Source organism: Melanerpes formicivorus, unplaced genomic scaffold (assembly GCF_026170545.1).
Source record: "Melanerpes formicivorus ecotype bairdi unplaced genomic scaffold, bMelFor1.0.p_v2 SCAF_12, whole genome shotgun sequence".
Lineage (NCBI taxonomy): Eukaryota > Metazoa > Chordata > Aves > Piciformes > Picidae > Melanerpes > Melanerpes formicivorus.
The window spans coordinates 18424057-18445624 of NW_027142364.1; positions in this window are offsets into that span (position 1 = coordinate 18424057).

Below are 21568 nucleotides of genomic sequence, written 5' to 3' on the forward strand. Positions count from 1 at the left end.
ACAGAATCCCATTAGCCTACTTGTGTGTGTGTGTGTGCAGAAGACTCTATTAACACTTGGGGTCAGATGTTACCTTTGAAAAATTGATTTGTTCATAAAGTCCTATTCTATTCTTTTCTTTCTCTTCTTTTCTATTCTTTTCTTTCTCTTCTTTTCTTTTCTTTTCTTTTCTTTTCTTTTCTTTTCTTTTCTTTCTCTTCTTTTCTTTTCTTTTCTTTTCTTTCTCTTCTTTCCTTTTCTTTCTCTTCTTTCCTTTTCTTTCTCTTCTTTCCTTTTCTTTCTCTTCTTTCCTTTTCTTTCTCTTCTTTCCTTTTCTTTCTCTTCTTTCCTTTTCTTTCTCTTCTTTCCTTTTCTTTCTCTTCTTTCCTTTTCTTTCTCTTCTTTCCTTTTCTTTCTCTTCTTTCCTTTTCTTTCTCTTCTTTCCTTTTCTTTCTCTTCTTTCCTTTTCTTTCTCTTCTTTCCTTTTCTTTCTCTTCTTTCCTTTTCTTTCTCTTCTTTCCTTTTCTTTCTCTTCTTTCCTTTTCTTTCTCTTCTTTCCTTTTCTTTCTCTTCTTTCCTTTTCTTTCTCTTCTTTCCTTTTCTTTCTCTTCTTTCCTTTTCTTTCTCTTCTTTCCTTTTCTTTCTCTTCTTTCCTTTTCTTTCTCTTCTTTCCTTTTCTTTCTCTTCTTTCCTTTTCTTTCTCTTCTTTCCTTTTCTTTCTCTTCTTTCCTTTTCTTTCTCTTCTTTCCTATTTTTTTTTTATTAACTTTTGATATCTTTCTCAAGAACTACCAGAATGCTCAGACTCCCCATGTTTTGCTACCTAATCTGTTGGCTTAAGGCACATTTACATTCAGAGCTGCACTTCTAAACTTAAATCAGGCAATTAAGTAATAAATTAGGTATTTTGACTGTCTTGTGCACTAAAGGTTTCCATTTAAGATCTTGAACTGGTTTAAGTCAGTTTTAAAATATCACCATTGAGACATCCTGGCTTCAAATAAATGTTGGGTGTAATTTCTCCAACCTGGCTAGCTGAGTAATTCTGAGAACAGGCAAGGAGATATTTTTTTTCTCTTGAAGTAACACTAGCAGACCAGTGGTTAGATAAAACAAGCTGCTAGCTGAAAATAGTTAGTAGGCATATGCAACACAGTCCTCCAAAGATAGATTGCTTCCCTTTTCTTATATCCTGTCTAGCCAGTGTTATTGGGTAGGAGTTTCTGTTCTGTAATGGGAATACTCTGTGCCACTGTCTGGTCTGGAAACCTCTCTTTTGAGAACAGAAAAGGAAAGAACTAATTTTTGAAATCATCTGCAAATTAAGTGTGGTGGTAGTTACATCATAATTTAAAAAATAATGAAGTTTTACGTGTAGTAGAACTTTTATACCATGAAGATTCAATCCCTGATGAAAATGTGACTCTTTATATCTTACATAGCCAGTGAGCTTTGCTGAGGCAGGGAAATGCTGCACTCAGATGGTCTTCTCATCATCTTCACGGCTGCTCATGGCTTAGATATGTGGAAGCTTTGTGTAAAAAAATAATGGCTGGATGGGCCTGGCCCAGTGTGTTGGTGAATGGAGTTAAACCCTGGCAGCAGCTGGCCATGAGTGGTGCTCCCTGGGGCTCAGTAATGTGGTATGTTCTTTTTAATATCTTTATCTGTGATGCGGATGGAAGGGATTGAAGGTACCCTCAGTAAGTTTGCAGAGGATGAGAAGCTGGGAGAGAGCGGTGATCTGTTTAAGGGTAGGAAGGCTCTACAGAGGGACCTGGACAGTTGCATGAAATTCAGGAAGGCCAGGTCCTGGGTCTTGCACCTGAGGTGCAACAACCCCATGCAACAATACAGACTAGGGGCTGAATGGTTGGAAAGCAGCCCAGTAAAGAGAGACCTGGGGGTGTTTGATAGCTGGCTGAACATGAGCCAGCAGTGTACCCAGGTGGCCAAGAAGGCTAACAGCATCCTGGCCTGTCTCAGGAAAGCAGGACAAGGGAAGTGACTGTCCCACTCTACTCAGCACTAAAGAGGCTGCACCTAAATACTGTATTCAGTTTTTGGGCAATCATAAGAAAGGCAGTGAGGCTCTGGAACAGGTGCAGGAAGAGCAGTGGAGCTAGTAAGGGATCTAGAGAACAGGTCTTATGAGAAGTGGCTGAGAGAACTGGAGTTGTTTCATCTGGAGAAAAGGAGCCTGAGGGGAGACCTTCGTGCTCTTTACATCTACATGAAAGGAGACTGAAGTCAGATGGTGGCTGGTCTTTTCTTGCTACTAACAAGTAATAAGACAGAGAAAATGGCCTCGGTTTGCACCAGGGAAGGTTCAGATTGGTTATTGGAAGCTTCTATCTTGTTTTGGATGCTTCTGGAAGAATTATAGGATTCTCTGGTATGCTGCAGTTGAGAACACTGAAAGTGTGTACTTCAGTTCAACAGTTTTGTTTCTTTGGGTTTGCCTTAGAAATTAGACTAGGGAATCCATATATCAGGACCTTAATATATATTTTTTTATTTTAGCTTAACATTGCAGCCATCTGAGAAAATTATCTACACAGAGAAACACAGTAATTAATGAAGTCACTCGTGTGAGACATCTATGTAAATCATGTCAGTTTATACTAAAAAGGAACAGGTAATTGATATCCTTGGGTGACAGATCAAAGAGGAAATAGAAAAGTAAGAAATATTGTGCTACATCTAAAAACTGTTGGAATTATGAAGTCTATTTAAGACATCTGCCTGAAAAGTAGAAGAAAAAATAATGGAATTTCACTTATGCTGGGTAGCCAGTAAGACACTTTACTGTTGAAAAATGCCATCTATTCTTTAACATTGGAGGTTGGTCATCTCTGCTTTCCAATGCAGCACAATCCAGTGCTGAGAGATGCCCTGCTTTCTGCAGGCTTAGATACTTATCCAGAAAGATTATTGTGTAGTTACACTAAGGACTTCCTGTACTGAAAAAGCCAGGTGTGTAGGGCACAGTGTTTTCTAATAAGCTAGGCCCTTTTCCAAGGTTGTAACTGCTTTTATTTTAGTATCAAGATAGACATCCTCTGTGTATCTAAAGCTGCACACTGGTAAAAAAAGGCTAACTACTAGGTTTTGGCCACATCAAACAGTTCTGCTGTAGGTCTTTTTTAATGTAGCTTTGTGAGTTTGTCTCTTTAAAAGATAAAGCAAATTCATCAGGCCTTGCTTCCTAACTTATTGAAGTGATGGAATGGTGATCTGCTAGTATACAAGAAAATCTGATCTACTTGTCCTCCCAAAATGTTCATCTTCTATAAGTCTTCTTGGACCATTCTTCACCAATGTCTGCCTCCACTTCTCAGGATCCTCCTCTGCAGTAGCCAGACCTGTGGAAAGACAATCATCCTAAATTGATCAAGCCACTGAGAAAAGCAGGAAAGGTGACAGCTGGTAATGTGGGAGACTATCAGTGGGAACACACAGTGAAGCAGGGAGGACTACACAATTAACTAACTTCCTTCCTTGATCCCTCTGTTAGACTTAGATACATCTAATAGCCCTCATTTCCCATCTGCACTGAGGTAAGGCAATTTATGTGTGTTGTCAGGTCACCATTTTAGTCAGTCACAGATAAAACATCCTGTAACCTCAATTGAACCTTCTCCCCACTAGTTTCTTGGCTTTTTTTAAATGACTGTTCCAGGTATTTTTCTCTTCCCTTCAGAATTAGACTGGAAATTTCTGCATGTAACTTACTACAGTGTAACTTTACACTAGTAACAGCTGTCTTCTTCTTGTTGTTTCCCCTCCCACTTTTCTTTGTATCTAAATCTGTAAATACTACAAAAATAACTAACTTCTGTGTTGCTCTATGCTTGTCCATATCAGATGACATTATAATTTAGTTAGTTTTGTGAACTACAGTGCCAGTTTCCTCTATAGAACTAAATCCAGGTTGCTTCTGTGGATTAAATGTGCTTTACTCTAGCTTTTGGCAAAGCAAGAAGTGATGACACTATTTGTTGTCTGCTGTTCTTTGAACAGCCATCATTCAAGATTCTACTCTTGAATCTAAACACACTCTTTAGCTGTGACTCAAAATATTTATTCATGTACTGCTCTGCTGAAAGAACACTTTCCATTGAGAGAAAAATTTAATGGTCTTGTTTGGCTGTTACTACAGTTGCTACTACATTAAGATCCATTTTATTTTTTTTCATTCTAGCTTGGATTTATTATCAAGCATTAGATTTAATATCAGGGACTGAATAGTTTGTGCATTAAGCCACTACTCTAAGTCAATGGCATTTGAGACTCATTCTGACTCCTCTATGAGGAGGACTTAAATATTGCTACTCAGTAGAGAGATTAAATTAGTATGGTAGTTTACATCTTCATTGAAAAATGAGGTTTTGAAATAGAAAATGATGGCTTGATACTTCATGTGGAATTACTCTACTTATTCATCCTTTGTTCTGAGGTTTGAGATGTGTGCCTGTTACACCTATCAAAGTAACAAAAGCTCATTTCTCTGTATGTGGCTGACATTACCACAGTTACAGACATGCCATCCTAGTATGGTATAAGAACAGTGCCCTTAAATTGACAGGAAAATCAAACTTGTCTTAATCTGGTTGGCAAATGTTACTAGATTAACGTTTGCTGCTGTTGATGGCAGGTTGTTTTGGATTAGTAGGCAGTATTAGCTGCTTCATAGAAATATGACAAATAAGGGCAGATGAGGAAAACATCACTCACTCTGAAGTTATTATTGTGATCTTTGATGAAATTCAGAGCCACACTAGAAACTTAATGATAGTTAAATATCACCTGTGGTAAAGACACCTGAAGGTTGCATATTATAGGGGAATCACCCTGCTTGTAAACACAGATTTTTGAGATGAGGTTCAAATATTGCAAAATAGAGAAAATGTCATTAAAATACAGCTTAAAAGGTAGGTCTGTGCCACACTCTTTGGAGTTTTGTGCTTCGTTTTTTTCTGAGTACATCAATGCTAGTTAAGAGCCAGGGCTTGGATCTATTCACATAAACTCTGAAGTTGCTATGTGGCAAGTTATGGGAGGTAAATCAGATACTCACAGAGCAGAATTCTGTGTCAAAGTCTTTAAAAAGTTGGCAATTAGTAAAAGCAAAACATAGTTAATATTTTTAGACTTCTGAACAGTGCAGAAAGGTGCATTTTAATTTAATTTTTACCACCTGTGGTACTTTAAAACTAATTTGTTCAAATTATACGACTGCAAGAGTATATATCAGCTGGTGAGAGATGAAGTGGAGGAAAATCACAATACCTCTCAAGTAACTGTATGTATTCATCTGGATTTTCCAGGAATAGCCAAGGTTGGCACTCCAGCTGCAGAAAACCATGAATCATTCCCCTCAGAAATCCTATACATCAGTTTTCCTCCCTTAGAGTGAAAGTAGGGTGGGAAGAAAAACATAGAAATAGTCAGTGGAACGAAAAAAATGTCTAGCAGGATTTTTCAACAGTAAATCAAATGGTTATGCCAGTTTTGGCAAGGTGTGTTTTGGGTTTTTTTTTGCATAACATTTCCAGTATGTGCATTTTAGAAAGGAGAGATGCTATTAGATTCTTTCTTGGTAAGGAAGTCCTCTGAAACCATCAAACTTCTGCATAAAAGTAGGTCAAGGAAGGCTTCTTCCAAAATTTGTGCTTTAGCTGCAAATAGGATATTATTCCTCATTTCCATGTCCAAAAGACCATATTAAATCTGACCTTGAGCTTATGTATAGTCTTGCTTGACCTTTATTTAGATGCTTCTGCTAGAAAATTGCCTCTTGTGTCACTTAAAATATATTTCACTGTCAGCATTAGTCAGTATTAAAAAAGGAGAGTTTTCAATCCAGTGTAGATATAGCACTATGGAATCCTGACTTCACCAATGTCTGATGGCACTAAGATTTTCTTCCACCTGCTTTATTGTATCAAATGTTTTCTTCCCTCTGCCCACCTCAATTTTTTTTCCTCTGGATTACAAAAAGTATGTGTTTTTATATGTAGAAGCATTCAATTATGCATTTGTGCAACGACAATTATATTTGCATAACTGTAGTGCTGTCATGTTTTCATCACTTTAATCTCAAGAAGGTCAATGACATCCTGGCTTGTATCAGAAATGGCATGGCCAGGAAGACTAGAGTTAACTGATTGTCTCCCTGTACTCAGTACTGGTGAGGCTGCATCTAAAATATTGCATTCAGTTTTGAGTCACTCACTACGAGGACAGTGAGGTGCTGGAGTGTGTCCAAAGAAGGACAACAAAGCTGATGAGGGGTCTAGAACACAAGTTGTGTTGTTCTGTTATTTCTTCTAAATATCTACCTATTTCTTCTTGTAGCAAGAACAGTGACCCTGCCTGCAGGCAGCAAGCTGATCGCTTAAGAACCACTTGCTAGCTGGTTTTGTGGCTTGCTTCTCCTGTGACACCACGCTTGATGAGAAAGTCTTGATAAGGGATAGAACAGGAGCAAAATAGAGATCTATCAAGTTACTGCATTCTTTCTTTCCACCATTTTTAAACATTCTAGTTTTTCTTTCCAGACTGTATACCATAGCATAGGCATTGTTCCACCTCTTGGCAGGTACTGGTATGTCCACAACTTTGAAAAGGGGAAAAAAAACTCTTTTCATGAAAAGTGTGCACAATCTTTGAATGCAAAGTTAAAAGCATAATTTAATGTTACTGTACCAGTAGAAATGGACACCTGGGTCAACAATTGGTGCCTTAACTACTTTGTATTGTAGTTCGTTCAGCTGCATAAAGGAATATTGCAAGGTTCTTTGAAACCTGTGCTGATACCACATAACATACTTTCAGTATGAAAATTGGGCCAAAAAAGAACCCAAATTTGCATGTATCAAAATAGATGGAAGAAACCCCCCTAGATTTCTGTGATGCTGGTCATGGCCCATGCAACTACTGTGAAGCTACGTTGTGGATCTGTTGTGAATCTGGGATAGAAAGCCAAAGATAAGTCACATGTGGTTAAATAGGTGGTAAAACAGGGAGTTTTTTAAGATTCACCTTAAATTTTCCGAGGATTTCTAACACAGCAGCCTTTGCATACTTGGTGAAATTTATATCCTAAAACTAGAGCCATTCTTAAGGAAAAAGTTATCCAATATCCTTGTGTTCTATGGCCAAGCAGCATTAACAATAATAGGAACACACAGCAGCAGCATGAAAACAAACTTGCGTACTGTTTTGACATATGCATCTCATGGGAAGATTGCTAATAGCTGAAAGTGCCAATCATGACAGAAAGTGAGTCATTCTCAGGAGTAGGTAATACCCACTGATGTCATGTGTGGCAACCAGTCATGACCATTATTGAAAGTATTTGAGAGAGATTGTGGTCTTCAAAATTGGTTTGCTACAAAAAGAACTGTGCTTTCAGCCTGTCGTAAGCACAGAAAAGGAAGAGTTGCTTTTAGAGGAGCTTGGGAATAAAGGAAATAAGAAACTGCTGAAGAAAAATAATATACATGTATCCATATTTTTAATGTTGGTAAGACAGAAAAATAGTACCTCTCACTCACTCCACATGCAGATAGTGCTGCTGGAGAATGAACATTGACAGTTATGGGAGTGATCTAGTCTGAATATTGTAAGGACTCAATTATTTCCTGACAACTGGAGTAGACAGACTATAATAATGCCCTGCACTGGGGAGTAGAGTGGTGCTGCCTCTGGGGATTCATAGCCATAGGGCACAGCTGCTGGTCTTTTACTAGCTGCATGTACTGTGCTGAGAGGGTGAAAAAGGGAGTGAATGAACTGTACCTCTATTTTGCCCTTTTTTCCCCAGTTGCGTCCCATACAGCCGCGTCCCATACAGCCGCGTCCCATACAGCCGCGTCCCATACAGCCGCGTCCCATACAGCCGCGTCCCATACAGCCGCGTCCCATACAGCCGCGTCCCATACAGCCGCGTCCCATACAGCCGCGTCCCATATGTTTCTCTGTGCTCTCAGCAGTGAAAGATCTTACTACATATCTCACAAAAGTTGTGTTGTCTTTTCTCGTTCTTGCCTCCCAAGACTGGACCTGATGTTGATATCTGAAAAGCTGTTATCTCTATGCACCAGGACATTGTTTTGTTTATGAAATACCGAAGCTGATTCTTTTGTTTCATCATTTCTCTTCTAGATTCAATGATGTACTTCCCGCTGGTGTCAGAGGTGCAACTGCAGCTTCTGCAGGCTTCTCCTGCTAGCTGTTACACTGGTTAGCTCCAGGCCTGGTGGCAATGCAAGAGCAGAAACAGCATAGCTCAACAGAGGCCAATTGTCAGTGAATTTACTCAGTTCTCAGAACAGGCATTGTACTGCTGGAAGCGAACAGGCAAGAGCTGTCATAGTCATTAGTCAGATTTAGTAAGATAGAGACTGTGCTTTCATCTGTCAGGAATAAAGAGCAAGTTAAGTTTCATTAACAGGACATTATGAAAACAGGAAAATAGGCTTCCATTCACAAAAGGTTATCAATTTACCTTCTTTAGTGACTCTTACTCACAGCCTGTCAATATTCTAGCTTACTATTTGCTAAGCAGTGGCCATGCTGGTGGCAGATCTAAGTGAAGAATAAGAAAAACTCAAGAAACTTGCACTTGAATTGTGAGGAACATATTTTTAAAGCCTCTAATCAAAATATAAGCTATTGAATATGCTGCAGCAATGAAATGCAGATTTGTGGTTGGAGGACGACATGGTGCTTTGTGAGGGGAGGAGGGGGGAAAAAAGAGGCAAGGATTTAAAGGACTTGGGAGTTCCACAGACTACCAAGAAGCAATTTTGTTAATGGAGCAGTGGGCAGCACTTTTCCTTTTCTTGCCATACCAAAACAATGATTGCAGAGAAAGGCATTTTGTTCTCTGCTATGGAGATTTCTCCAGGTACAGGAAAAAATATCACAGCAGGCTTTTCTGAATCACAAGTTTGCTGGCTTGCAATTTTCAGGCTCGAAGTGGAGAACTGCATTTAAATATGTAATTCTGTATTTCTCTCCCTATTGATCAGTTCAAAACATGGCTATTGGCCCTTGTGGGGAAGAACAGGGATAATTACTGTGCTGGTAGACTGTGTGTCATTATGGAAATCACCTTATCACAGTAGATGGAGAGGTTTTTAATGCCTCAGTTTGTAGCTTTATTATATTGTACATTATTTAACTCTTATTGATTTCAAAGGCTTGTGCTTTGATTTTGCATACACCTAATCCATGTCATTCTTCAGGCAATAATACGAAGATAGTGAAAAACATGGATTGTATATATACTAGATTAATACCATCATGTGTTTATGAGAGTATCTTGTATCATATAGCACTTTACCTGGATTATTAGAAGCTGACCCTTCCACTCTGTAAAAGACACGTGTGAATGTTGTGCCCTTACTCTGCATGGCTCTGTACAGGAAGGGTGGTAATGTATGCTGGGTGCCCTGATGATTTCAAATTCCTCCTGCTCTTGGCTTGAATTGCCTCTAACTTTCACAGCAGACAATCAAAAAGCGTCTCAGCCTTCAGTACAAATGGATTGAAAGCACCACTCTTATTAATTTCAGTGACAGAAGAGCTCATTTAAGCTTGGATTCTATGATTTCTGTTGTGTCCTGGGGCAAAAGACACCAGGAGTATGCATGTGAGGGAGCAGCAAGATTTTGAATACCAGGCAGCTCAGGTGTCTATCCTTTCACTTGTCAGCACACAGAGTGCCTGTAATCTTGGCCATCATTGCCAGGCAGTGATAGCTATTGATAAACACTGAAGTGTGTGCTGGACCAAGCACATTCAAGACTGGTTATTCTTGCTTGGTACCACTATTGCATCAAGCTTCACAAGCCAGTGAAACAGTCACCAAGGAAAATTCTACCCTCTGTTCCAACAGTGCTAGTGCAGAATAACTGACTTTGTTCTGGATTTGGCACCTGGAGCAAGACCTAATTTATGTCAGGGGTCATATCAATTCCATTCACTCCAAGTGGTTTCTTTTGGATTTACTTTTCCCATAGGTTGTATATGTTGTTCTGTTGACACTAATACAAAGTAGCAGTGAATGTGTGTGATATTTTTCACAGAATGAGAGAATTTAAGGGGCTGGCAGGAACCTCAAAAGACGATCTAGTCCAACCCCTCTGCCAGAATGGGATCACCTACGCCAGATTACATGGGAACGCATCCAGGCGAGTTTTGAATATCTCCAGAGAGGGAGACTCCCCAACCTCCCTGGGCAGCCTGTTCCAGTGCTCTGTCACCCTCACAGTGAATGTTTTTTTTTTCTTCTCATATTTACGTGAAACTTGCTATTCCTCAACTTCCACCCACTGCCCCTTGTCCTGTGATGGGGCACCACTGAGAAGAGCCTGGCTCCATTCTCTTGGGACTCACCCTTTACATATTTATAAACACTGGATGAGGTCGTCTCTCAGTCTCCTCTTCTCTAAGCTGAAGAGCCCCAGTTCCCTCAGTTTCTGCTTGTATGGAAGATGTTCCATTCCCCTAATCATCCCCATGGCTCTGGCTGTACTCTTTTAAGTAGCTCACTGTCTGTCTTTTTTGCATGTCCCTGATCTGGATAATTTTTCTGTATGCTGTTTTCACAACAATTGTTGTGGTTTTAAAGTTAAACCTGAAATAGGTGGCATAAACACAGAACAAAGAAGAGAAGTCATCTCTATGCTCAGAGAATGCCACTTTTGCAAATGTAATGCATAGTCTAAAGAGACTACTTGAAATTCTGTGCAGAATCATAGCCCCTGACCTTCCAAGCTCTCTATGGTTTACTGTGAAATTTGTTGCTAGAAGAAATTTTTTCCTCTCTCCTCCTTTGCTGCTGTTTCCCTGAAATATATAGATTCTAGCAGCAGTCATCAAAACTGTAGGTATTAAGATATGGGATATAGAAACATAAGAATCCAATAATCTCTAGACTGTGTGTGATAGATCATAGCTCTTTAGAATTAGTCTTGAGCACTGTTTGATTGTTACAGATTGCACACAGTAGACCTAAAAAGCCCAAACCCCCACCCCCAAAGCCCCAAAACAAACCAACCCACCCCCTAATTTCTGAGGAGTCTACTCCCACCTCTGTAATCAAGTAGAATCCAGATTTAATGATAATGAGAAATGTTCATACGCCAGGAGGAAATAATGCAAGAGAGGTAATTCCTCTCTTCAAGCAGCTTGTCTCCTTGATTCTGTCAGGAGGAGGAATGCATACCTTAGGAAATCAGTCCTCTCTTGTTAATTCCAGCTGAAATGTCTCAAAAAGGTTTCTTGCAAGTGTTTAGACAGAAAGTACAAAGAAGGATAGGAAGCCTATTCCTCTGGCACTTCGTCTGGAACTAACACAGGAAGGCTCTTAAAAAAACTGAATACAGTGGAAAGGTTCCATGGTCAAAAGAGGAGTTATGGACTAATACACAAATTAAACTAAAACTTCTATAACTCAAAAATTGAAAGCAAAACAAATAAATAGCAGGAAAATCCTGCTGAAAACCAGAAGCCTCTAAATAGACAAAAAATATTTAGGTAGTGGAAATGAAGACTTCATCTTCTTCTCCAGTGTCCAGAAGACAAAGGGCTCACAAAATCTGGTGCTCATATAATCTTATGAGGGGAAGTCAGGAAGGGCCCTTTGCACATCAAATGCAAAGCAAATAAGCATTTTAATTCGATCTGTCAAAATTAATTAGAAACAAGATTAAAAACCCCTTACAATCAGATGAAGCATTAGCTTGTTAATGCTAATTTCTGTTCTGTTATTTTTTTGTGATAAACTGAGTCATAGCTATTTGCTTTGCAGCTGATGAACTGCTCTATGGAATCTGAATTTTCTTTCTGTTCTCCTTGGAAAGTTCGAGTAGAATATATCTATCTGCAGTGACAAGCTCACAGCCTATCCCCCCAGCTGTGGGGAGGGAGGTTTTGCACACATGGTCTTGCTGAGGCTTCTGTTGCAGGAACTCCCTTCCCTACCCTAAGGAACTAAACATTTTTCAGGGAGGGGTTATGGGAATGGGTCCCAGATGAGCAACTCTTGGGAGAATATTTGTGATACATTTTCCCTGAGCTTCCAACCCGATGTGATCCATGTCTATCTGCTGCAGTTCCTATCTGGATTTTATAGCCTACCTACTCGGTCTGTTTCTGCTGTGTGTGCTTGGGAGACAGTAGTTCTGGCTTGGCAGTGCTGTCATGTGCAGGATTGCTTTCAGATTGAAATGACCTTGCACGTGGAGGCAAAGCAAGCATATACCTGCTTGCTAGTGCATGTGTAGCCATTCTGGCTCATTTGCATTAATTAGATCTGCCACCTGCATGAAATCACAGCCCAGACTTTGTCATGTCTCTATGATCTGACCAACTCAGTAGGGCTATCCCTGTAAACCCTGTGTTGAAGGCATGTTATGCACTCTTGGAAGAATTGTTATGCATCTGGACAGAGTGTGGTAAGGTTTGGACCAGAAGGTGTTTATTTTCATCAGACATATCTAAAGTTAGGGAAAAAAGTGTATGTCATGCACTAGGTAACAGATTATTCTGTGCTGTACAAAAGAGTGCACACATAAGAGAGTAAGACTGAAAAAGCAGTCTGCGACATAATGCACATTTAGTAGTTGCAACTGTAAGGATCCATATACTTATCTTTAAAAAAGGATAGGATCTAGTTCTTCTGTGTGCAGAAGCAAAGCCACCACTGTAAATACAAGATGGGTTTGTTGAATACGTAGCAAGAAAGCCAGAAAAAAAGTAAATATGTATTTATTACTATATAAGAAGTTAAAATTGAAATGTAATTTTCAGCTATCCTCTATGTTCTTGTAAACCCTGGTGAAGATGTATAGTGCAATAAAATGAGAAGAGTTGGCATTTTACGCTGTTAAGAATAAACCACAAGTCACCTGCATTATTAGTCATAGATCATGGGCTCCTAATCAAATCCCTGTGTATGCTAAGAAGCAACCTGGGCTGCGAAGGGAGGCATTAAAGAGGTAGATGCCTTAGTATCACTGTAATTTGAAGAGGGTTCTAGAGATATTTCATTTCTGCCTTGTTTCCTGGAGTGACATGATAAGTTAAGTGTCCTTGTACCATCCCTAATTCATTGAGACAGCAGTGAAGTCAACCAGAAAATCTCAGCTGCCAGGTGAGTTACTGGCCTTTTCTTTTTTTTAACATAAGACCCTAGGTGTTAAAGCACTGATCTGGGAAGTGAAAGGTTCCTCTTAGTCTGAAGGTTTGAATCACCTATTTCTGATTGCCAGAAGAATGTCCTGGCAGGCAACAGTAGCCCATATTAAGGTCATGCTTTCTCTTTTGGATCCTGCTGCCCAGGCTGCGCCATGATGTGAGAATGAAAGTGGGGGGAAGGACAGTTGAAAGACACTGTTCTAGTTGGTATGGACTACATAGGTACACTTGTTCTTTTTCATATTATTTTGATTCTTATATTTTATGGTACTACTGAATTGAATATCGCAGATAGTTAAACACCGAAAAAGAGGATTTTTCTGTCTCTCTTCATTTGTGCAGCAGCCTTTGGAACAATTGCATCTAAAGGAGGTGGTTTCCTGCACTTTCATGGATGATTAGCAAATAATGTTTTCTGTCTAGTGCAAAGCATAATTCTGTAGTTTAGGTAGAAGAACCCAGCCCTAAAAAACAGTCACAACTTTGTTCTCTTCAATTCCCACTGATATTTGCCATGATACAAAATATCAATAACAGTTTAACTGTGTGTTAGCAGACTGTATATTTATGTAGTTTTCACATCTGAGTTTTAATTAAATATGAATGAACCTGATATGCAGTCACTTGTGCAGCAAATGTAATCATGTTTTATGCATTTGGAACTTTTGAGATGCCTGAAGTGCATGAAAAGCGCTTTATGGGTACTTGCACTATTGCATATTTCATTATAATGTAATACTATATTAGATATTCTGCTTATGCAGAATCCAAAAATAGTTTGTGCTGTGTAGCAATGCAAATTTCAGTGAATATTCCACAAAGAATTTCAAAGCCTTAACCATTTGTGACATACCCTATTCTGTATCCTTAATGAGGAATTAACCTTTGAAGAAATCATACTGGGCTTTTTATGAGTAAAACCCATTTCTCTGCTTCCCCATTAAAGAAGGGTCTGTCACTTCTTATCTTAATCACCCTGGAAATATTAGGGCTTATCACTACTCTTCAGAATTCCTGAAAGTGGTTTGGGATGTTCTGTCAACAGCTAAAGTATAAATCAGGTTTCTGTGCTCTAAGGCTGTGCTTCCCCTTCCCACCTATCAGTTGATCTCTGGAGAATGAGAAAGCATAAGCAACTTCCTGACCAAGGCAGGATAGTAGAATAGTGCCACAGCTGAGGGAAAAATTCCATTTTCCCCATACTTTCTTTTTAAAGGAATCCAATCTTCTGGGGGGACATTGAGCATGAATAGGAGTGCTTTGGTTTACTTATTGTAACTGAAACTCTTAAAGCATGGAAGCCAAATCCCAGTTTAATAGAACAGAGTTAACCAGGTTGGAAAAGACCTTAGAGATCATCAAGTCCAACTTATCACCCAACACTATCTAATCAACTAAACCATGGCACCAGGCACCCCATCACTGGTGCCTCCAGTGACAATGACTCCACCACCTCCCTGGGCAGCACATTCCAAGGGCCAATAACTTTTTCTATGAAGAACTTCTTCCTAACATCCAGCCTAAACCTCCCCTGGCGCAGCCTGAGACTGTGTCCTCTTGTTCTGGTGCTGGCTGCCTGGGAGAAGAGACCAACCTCTGCCTGTTTACAACCTCCCTTCAGGTAGTTGTAGAGAGCAATAAGGTCACCCCTGAGTCTCCTCCTCTCCAGGCTAAGCAGCCCCAGCTCCCTCAGTCTCTCCTCATAGGGCTTGTGTTCCAAGCCCCTCACTAGCTTCGTTGCCCTTCTCTGGACTCGTTCCAGCAAGTCAACCTCCTTCCTAAACTGAGGGGCCCAGAACTGGACACAGGACTCGAGGTGTGGCCTAACTAGTGCAGTGTTATGCAGTGATTATGGTGCTTGTATCAGTGGTGGGACTGGTGCTGTGATTGGAACTGCTGCTGCTCATATTTTTTAATCTGTTTGTCAAACTGGACTCTGACAGCTAGATGCATTCTGATAAAGTTCTCAAAATACTGTCACCAATATTTTCCCACTTTCTGGGCCTGTGAGAGCAGGTTATATGAATCTGAACGATCCATTTCCTGGGGGTAACTAACTATGTGAGACTGTGCAGAGATTGTCAGGATGATAAGTTCTGTCAAGTACCTTTTGCTGAGAAGCCCATAAGCATGTTCAGCTGCAAGGAACGGTGCTAGCATTACAGGAAAAAACTCCTTCCCTTAGCATCCTCTTGAGGAAAAAGTACTGAATTAAGAACTGCCACTAACATTGGCTGATTCACAATATGTTTGAATGTGTGATGAGGAATGTGTTCTTGTGAATCAAGCACCTCTTTCAATATCAGAAAACAAAAAAGGGCACTTAAGTTTCCCTGCTACCAATAATTGCATTATTTTGATCTACTGATTGCCAAAGTGCTCTTAAAATTAAAGGCAAGCATTTTTTAATTTCTTTTTCCCCCCCTTGCACATTTGCCTCAGCCTTATTTGTGGTGCTGCATTAGGGCATGTAAAATTTAACTAAAAGATGTCATAAACAACACAAACTAAGGATACCAACAGTGCTTTTTTTCATGGCAACCACCTAAAATGGGAAGAATGCCTGTATAGAGGCTCAGCTTCCAAATCAGGCCTGTATTGAGGCTCTCAATCATACTCATTGAAGGCATTGGAATGTGTCAGTGACTTTAAGGGTTTTGGATCCAGATATTAGCTTTCTGTAGAAGGGTTCTGTTTAAGAGTAATTTCTAAGGAAAATCATTAATGTGCCCTTTGGTGTTCCTGGTAATAACCTTAATCATACTGAATTCCTTTAGACTCACAGCTTTTGCAGGAATACCACTGTAATTTAATGTTAGTAACAGACCCTTGCTAAGAAGTGCTGCCAATTTCTGGCTTGGTTGACATTGCAATTAACAATATCTTGCTGTGACAATTGCCCCTTCAAAAGAAGTGCTATTTATGGATGGCATTACACATGCAGCATGGGCTGCATGCATGTCCAAGCATTCTGATATGTGCTAAGTGATTGGAAAGGCAGCAATGAATGATATGCATGCAAAAGTATGTTTGAAAACTCTTGTAATGCAAAGTAACTTTTTGCACATACAGGGCTGTATGTGAAATAACAAGAGACTTGAAAGAAGGTTTTAAGTTATGCTTGATTAAATCTGTGTTATAAGCTTCTTGTACTCTTATATCATACTTAGGTCTTCTGGGTGCTGTTAAGTATTGCCAAGCAACAAATTATAATTTCATGCTTGACTGGACTAATACAAGCTTAGGTTTCTTTGTGCATTCAGACTACAGTACACTGTAATAGTGAAGTGAGAAGGGGAGGAGAGAATAAATTGTCCCATGGAATAATAATTAATGTTAATCAGTAAAATCAGATATTCAGATGGCCTGCACTGTAAATATTGAGATCAATATATTGTGAGTTTACTTACCTCACTGGGCTTTAGATCAGCTCCTTCAAGTTCTGCTTTTTGATTTGATAGGTGTTGTCACAGCTCTGCAGCTTGGAAGTAAGCAACAAAAGTGTAAGGTGGTATTTTAAATGTAGCAATTGGTGTAGCTACATCTTTCATCCACATTAAAACCGTTGGCTTTTTGTCAATAGCTATTAATGCAGCACCTCTGTATGAAAGATGCCTATAAGAGGAACCTTGTGGTTAGTTCTATCTTGGTAGCATATGTCCTGAATTCTTGTTAGGTGAAAGTGCAAATCTGGATCCTGTCTGGTTTTAGCATGCTACACCTCTAGATGATGGCTTCATACAGCTGAGAGAAAAACCAAAAATGCTTCTGTAAAGTGGATTGCCTGACTGAGGCTGGGCTGTATGAACTGCCACATGCTTTTGGTGGAACTTGTAGGCATCAGCTGGCCTACTGAATAGCTTCAGAAATGGCCCTCAGTACATTTGAGAAGAATGGCTCAGATGTTTCAGCTCTCACTTGTGCTGCAAAGGTTCCTTGGGTCATGGGGACTGACCACTTGCTCATGGGCAGGAATGAAGCACATAGTGATGCTTTGCAGAGAAAGGGGCTTCTTCAGTGTTAGCTACGGTATCATGCTGAAGGAAACTAGTCATAGCCAGTCAAAATTTTTCAGATGTGTCATGTCTGTGTCTAAAGTGTGGATGTGCTGAAATAAATAAATAGAAGTCACTTTCAACATCTCTGTAGGCAGAAGCTTTACCTGTTTCCTACTCCAGGTTGTGGTAAGCCATGTAGTAGGCACATTAATAGCCTCTACTGGAAGACCTGCAAAATCCAGATTTCTTAGGGCTCCAGTTCCACTTCTTTACCTTTGTCAACTTTCTGTTCTACTGTGGAGGCTGCCAGTTTCGACTTTCAAAATGAGCTTTGGATTTGTTTTGTAGTGGAAAGAGTAAAATGTTATGTCTTTTTACTATGAACAATTTTACTATTGAATTTCAGAATTCCTTATGGAATGAGAATTATAGTTTCTATTTATTGTAGATTTTAATGCATTTTAATACATATTTACATAAAAGAGAGTTACATGGTTGCACAAAGGCCCACACATCAGTACAAGGTTTATCGGCATCTGTGAAACAGTCTGCATTCAGTTGTGGTCCTTGCTATCAGAAACTGAAGTCATGCCTTGAACAGGGGAAACAAAAGTTACGCTACATCAAATGACCTAGGATGTCACATAGGAAAACTGGTGATTATACACTGACTTGCCTAAAATAAGCTTAAAAATAGGTCAGGTTCTGCCTTACATCCCATGCAAAATGCTTGCAAAAATCAATAACTGTTTGATGCAAAGAACAGAAAACAGAATCTCACCCTGCATGTCTCCAATGGATGATAACAAGAATTTGATAACAGCTTACAAAATGGTTTGGTTTTTAGATTGGCATGGCTTGTTTGTTTGTTTGGTTTGGTTTTGTTTGAGGCTTTTTTTTTGGTGTAACTTTACTGTACATCCTTTCACTTTAAAGCGCTTCCCCTTCTCTTAGGCGGCAACAATAATGACATACTCTTCTTCTCTGCTTGTCCCATGCCTGCACTGTTGAACCACTATGTTGAACACTGTTTTTAAAATGCCATCGTTTCCCCCACATGTCTCTCTTATTTCTGCCTTTAAAGGCAAAAGCACTGCATACTGTCATGAAGGCTTTAGAGGAATCAAGAAATTTGATATAACAGCTTTGCTACCAGTGAAGTAAAACCTTTGGCCAAAGAGGGGGAAAAAAAAAGTCCTCTTCCAGTAGGACTTTGGTTTTGTCTTGTTTTATATGAGATATAATTAGTCTATGAAAAAGAATCTGATGCTTCTAATGTTTTCCCTTGTGAGTTCCTTTTCTCTCTGCCTTCATTTTTTTGTCCTGCCTTTTTTGTTTTGTTTTAAGCCATGCAAACAGCCCTTTCTGCCATGTACTGTGTATTACTGTAAGGATGAAAAATCTATAGTACAAGGTTCAGATCTCATCTCCTTTCAATTCTGTAGAACAAAAATCTTTCTCCTTATTCAGGATCAGGATGGGAAAAGGGTAGGTTCAAGGATATATATCTTGCAATAAAAATATCAAGAAATTATCACAAGTAATCATTGCATATGTCTTTGCAATGGGAAGTTTAAAAGGATCACCTGTCAAATATATCGTAAAAGAACTAGAGATTGCTTTACTTTACATTTTGGGTTTGACTTTGCATTTAGACTGCTTCTTTAAATCATGTTTAGCATTTGTTTTTCCTCATAAAGATTCCTGGAGATGGATGAGATTTTCAAAGCAGGTGAAAGGAAATAGTGTGCAGATGCATACTTACAGCCTGTTGTCTTTTTCTTCCAAAGATATCTGTGTCTGATATGAGAGTGGCAAGTCATTCCATAAAGAAAATTCAGCCGAAGACCACAAAATGCTGAGTTTTTCTTCAATTGTCAGTTCACCCTGGAAAGGCACTTTTGCTTTTAGTAGCTTTTCTATTTTTCTCACAGGTACAGAATGGTAGTTATATTTCTTCATAGGCAGCCATTATGTCTGTTTTTTCCACATACAAAGCACTGGAGAAATAAAATGATAGGTGCCCTGATAAGCTGAGGAGGATAAACTTTTGAAGCCCATAAATAACGCAATTCCTTTTGGCTGTTTGATTACAGGGAAGTGCAAAGGACACAAACAACCTTTTTTAAGTTGAAAGGAATGTATCTGAATGATGGATAACTGCAGTTCAGGTAGAAACATTTTTAGAAGTTGCTTTATGGACAATTGGCTCACCCTGTCTAGGACTCTTGCTTCTATTCAATATATGTAACTGAATGTTAGCTCCTCAGATTGAAGAAGTCTGCAAAGAAAGAGAAACTCTCCTTCTCTTCCAGTATTCATGGCAGTGTGTACATGAAGTGCTTGAAAGGTAAAAGTCTCTGAAAGTTAGCTACGTTGGTATTTGGTAGCTGGGAGCAGTATCAAAGATGCAGTAGACCTGTCATTGTGATACATGTAGTACCCGTAACTATCCACCCAATGATAATCGCCATCTCTCTTGCTCACTTTCACTCCACATGTGTGCCAGAGATAGGCAGCATTAGTGGTCTGGTCATGTTGTTCCGTGTTAGAGGACCACACCACACAGAATCCTATCCTTATCCTATTGACAGAAAAAAAATTACTAGACTTGGCTGCAGGTGGGCCCAAGACCTGTCTTGCAATCTAACATTGATTCAGTGTTTGAAGAGTGTTTGAAGTCTTTGTCCCTCTTCCTTCCTTTCTTGCTTTTGTCTACTGTAAATCCTATATAATTTTTCCTGTTACACAGTAACCATTTTTTTTCTCAATGCAACTTTCAGCATGTACTACCAAAAGTACATATCCTGAAACACAATGTAGGCTTATCCTTCTTAGCACACACATTATGCTCACTGTTTTCTGTCTTCAGTTTCAGTATTTTCACTTTTGTATTTTAGAGTAGGTATCCCAAATTCTTCCTCTCCTTGGTAGAATAGAATAGAATAAACCAGGTTGGAAGAGACCTTCAAGATCATCACGTCCAACCTATCACCCAACACCACCTAATCAACTAACCCATGTAACCAAGCACCCTGTCAAGTCTCCTCCTGAACACCTCCAGCGACGGCGACTCCACCACCTCCCCGGGCAGTCCATTCCAATGGGCAATCACTCTCTCTGTGTAAAACTTCCTCCTGACCTCCAGCCTGAACCTCCCCTGGTGCAGCCTGAGACTGTGTCCTCTTGTTCTGGTGCTGGCTGCCTGGGAGAAGAGACCAACCTCTGCCTGTTTACAACCCCCCTTCAGGTAGTTGTAGAGAGCAATAAGGTCACCCCTGAGTCTCCTCCTCTCCAGGCTAAGCAGCCCCAGCTCCCTCAGTCTCTCCTCATAGGGCTTGTGTTCCAAGCCCCTCACTAACTTCATTGCCGTTCTCTGGACTTGTTCCAGCAAGTCAACCTCCTCCCTAAACTGAGGGGCCCAGAACTGGACACAGGACTCGAGGTGTGGCCTAACCAGTGCAGTGTACAGGGGCAGAATGACCTTCCTGCTCCTGCTGGCCACACTGTTCTTGATGCAGGCCAGGATGCCATTGGCCCTCTTGGCTGCCTGGGCACACTGCAGGCTCATGTTCATCCTACCATCAACCAGAGCAGGAGAAGCTGGGGTAGAAATATGGTCATTTTCCTGACTGATGCTATATACAGCCAGTGTGAGCAAAAATGCCTCCACATGAAGCAGTGAGTGTTATATGAATACAGAGATTAAAATGCCTTGGTGGGCAAAAAAAAACCTCGTGTAAGATTGTGTTAAACCAAAAGGAATTGCAGGAAAAACAGGTGAAAATCGTTTGCAAGACACCTTAATTTTTAGCACTCAATTTTTAAATAGGAATACAGGTTTATGTTGAGGAGGAATTCTAACTGTCAGGGTCAAAATGTTTTGAGATTAGGTACACAAAACCCAGTGATATTTGCTAGATTAAGTGAGTAAAAATGTTTAGGACTGAGAAGAGTTAAAACCAAAGCACTACTAGCTGGGAGCCAAATTATGATTTTGTTGTGGGGTGCTCTGGAATGGGACAACTTTGTTTCAGCTCTGCCCTTTATTTTCCTATGTTCTTGCCCTTGAAATTTTCACCTACTTAGTAATTTGTTGCCTAAACTTGGCTACTCCTGCATTGAAAATGCACAAACAACAATATAAAGCCATGTATATAGTGCTGGATTGTAGATCTTGAAGGTTTTTTCCTGATAAATACTTGAAATACCTTTATTACCTCACATTTCCACTAGCCTTACTTAGGTTACTGCAGCTTTAAAGGACAATGCATTTGAAGACATAAAACCAAAGAAGTCAAAATAAATTAACTAACTTTTAACAGCTGTCAGATACCACATCTCTCATTTTGCATTTTCCTTTTTTAAATTATTCA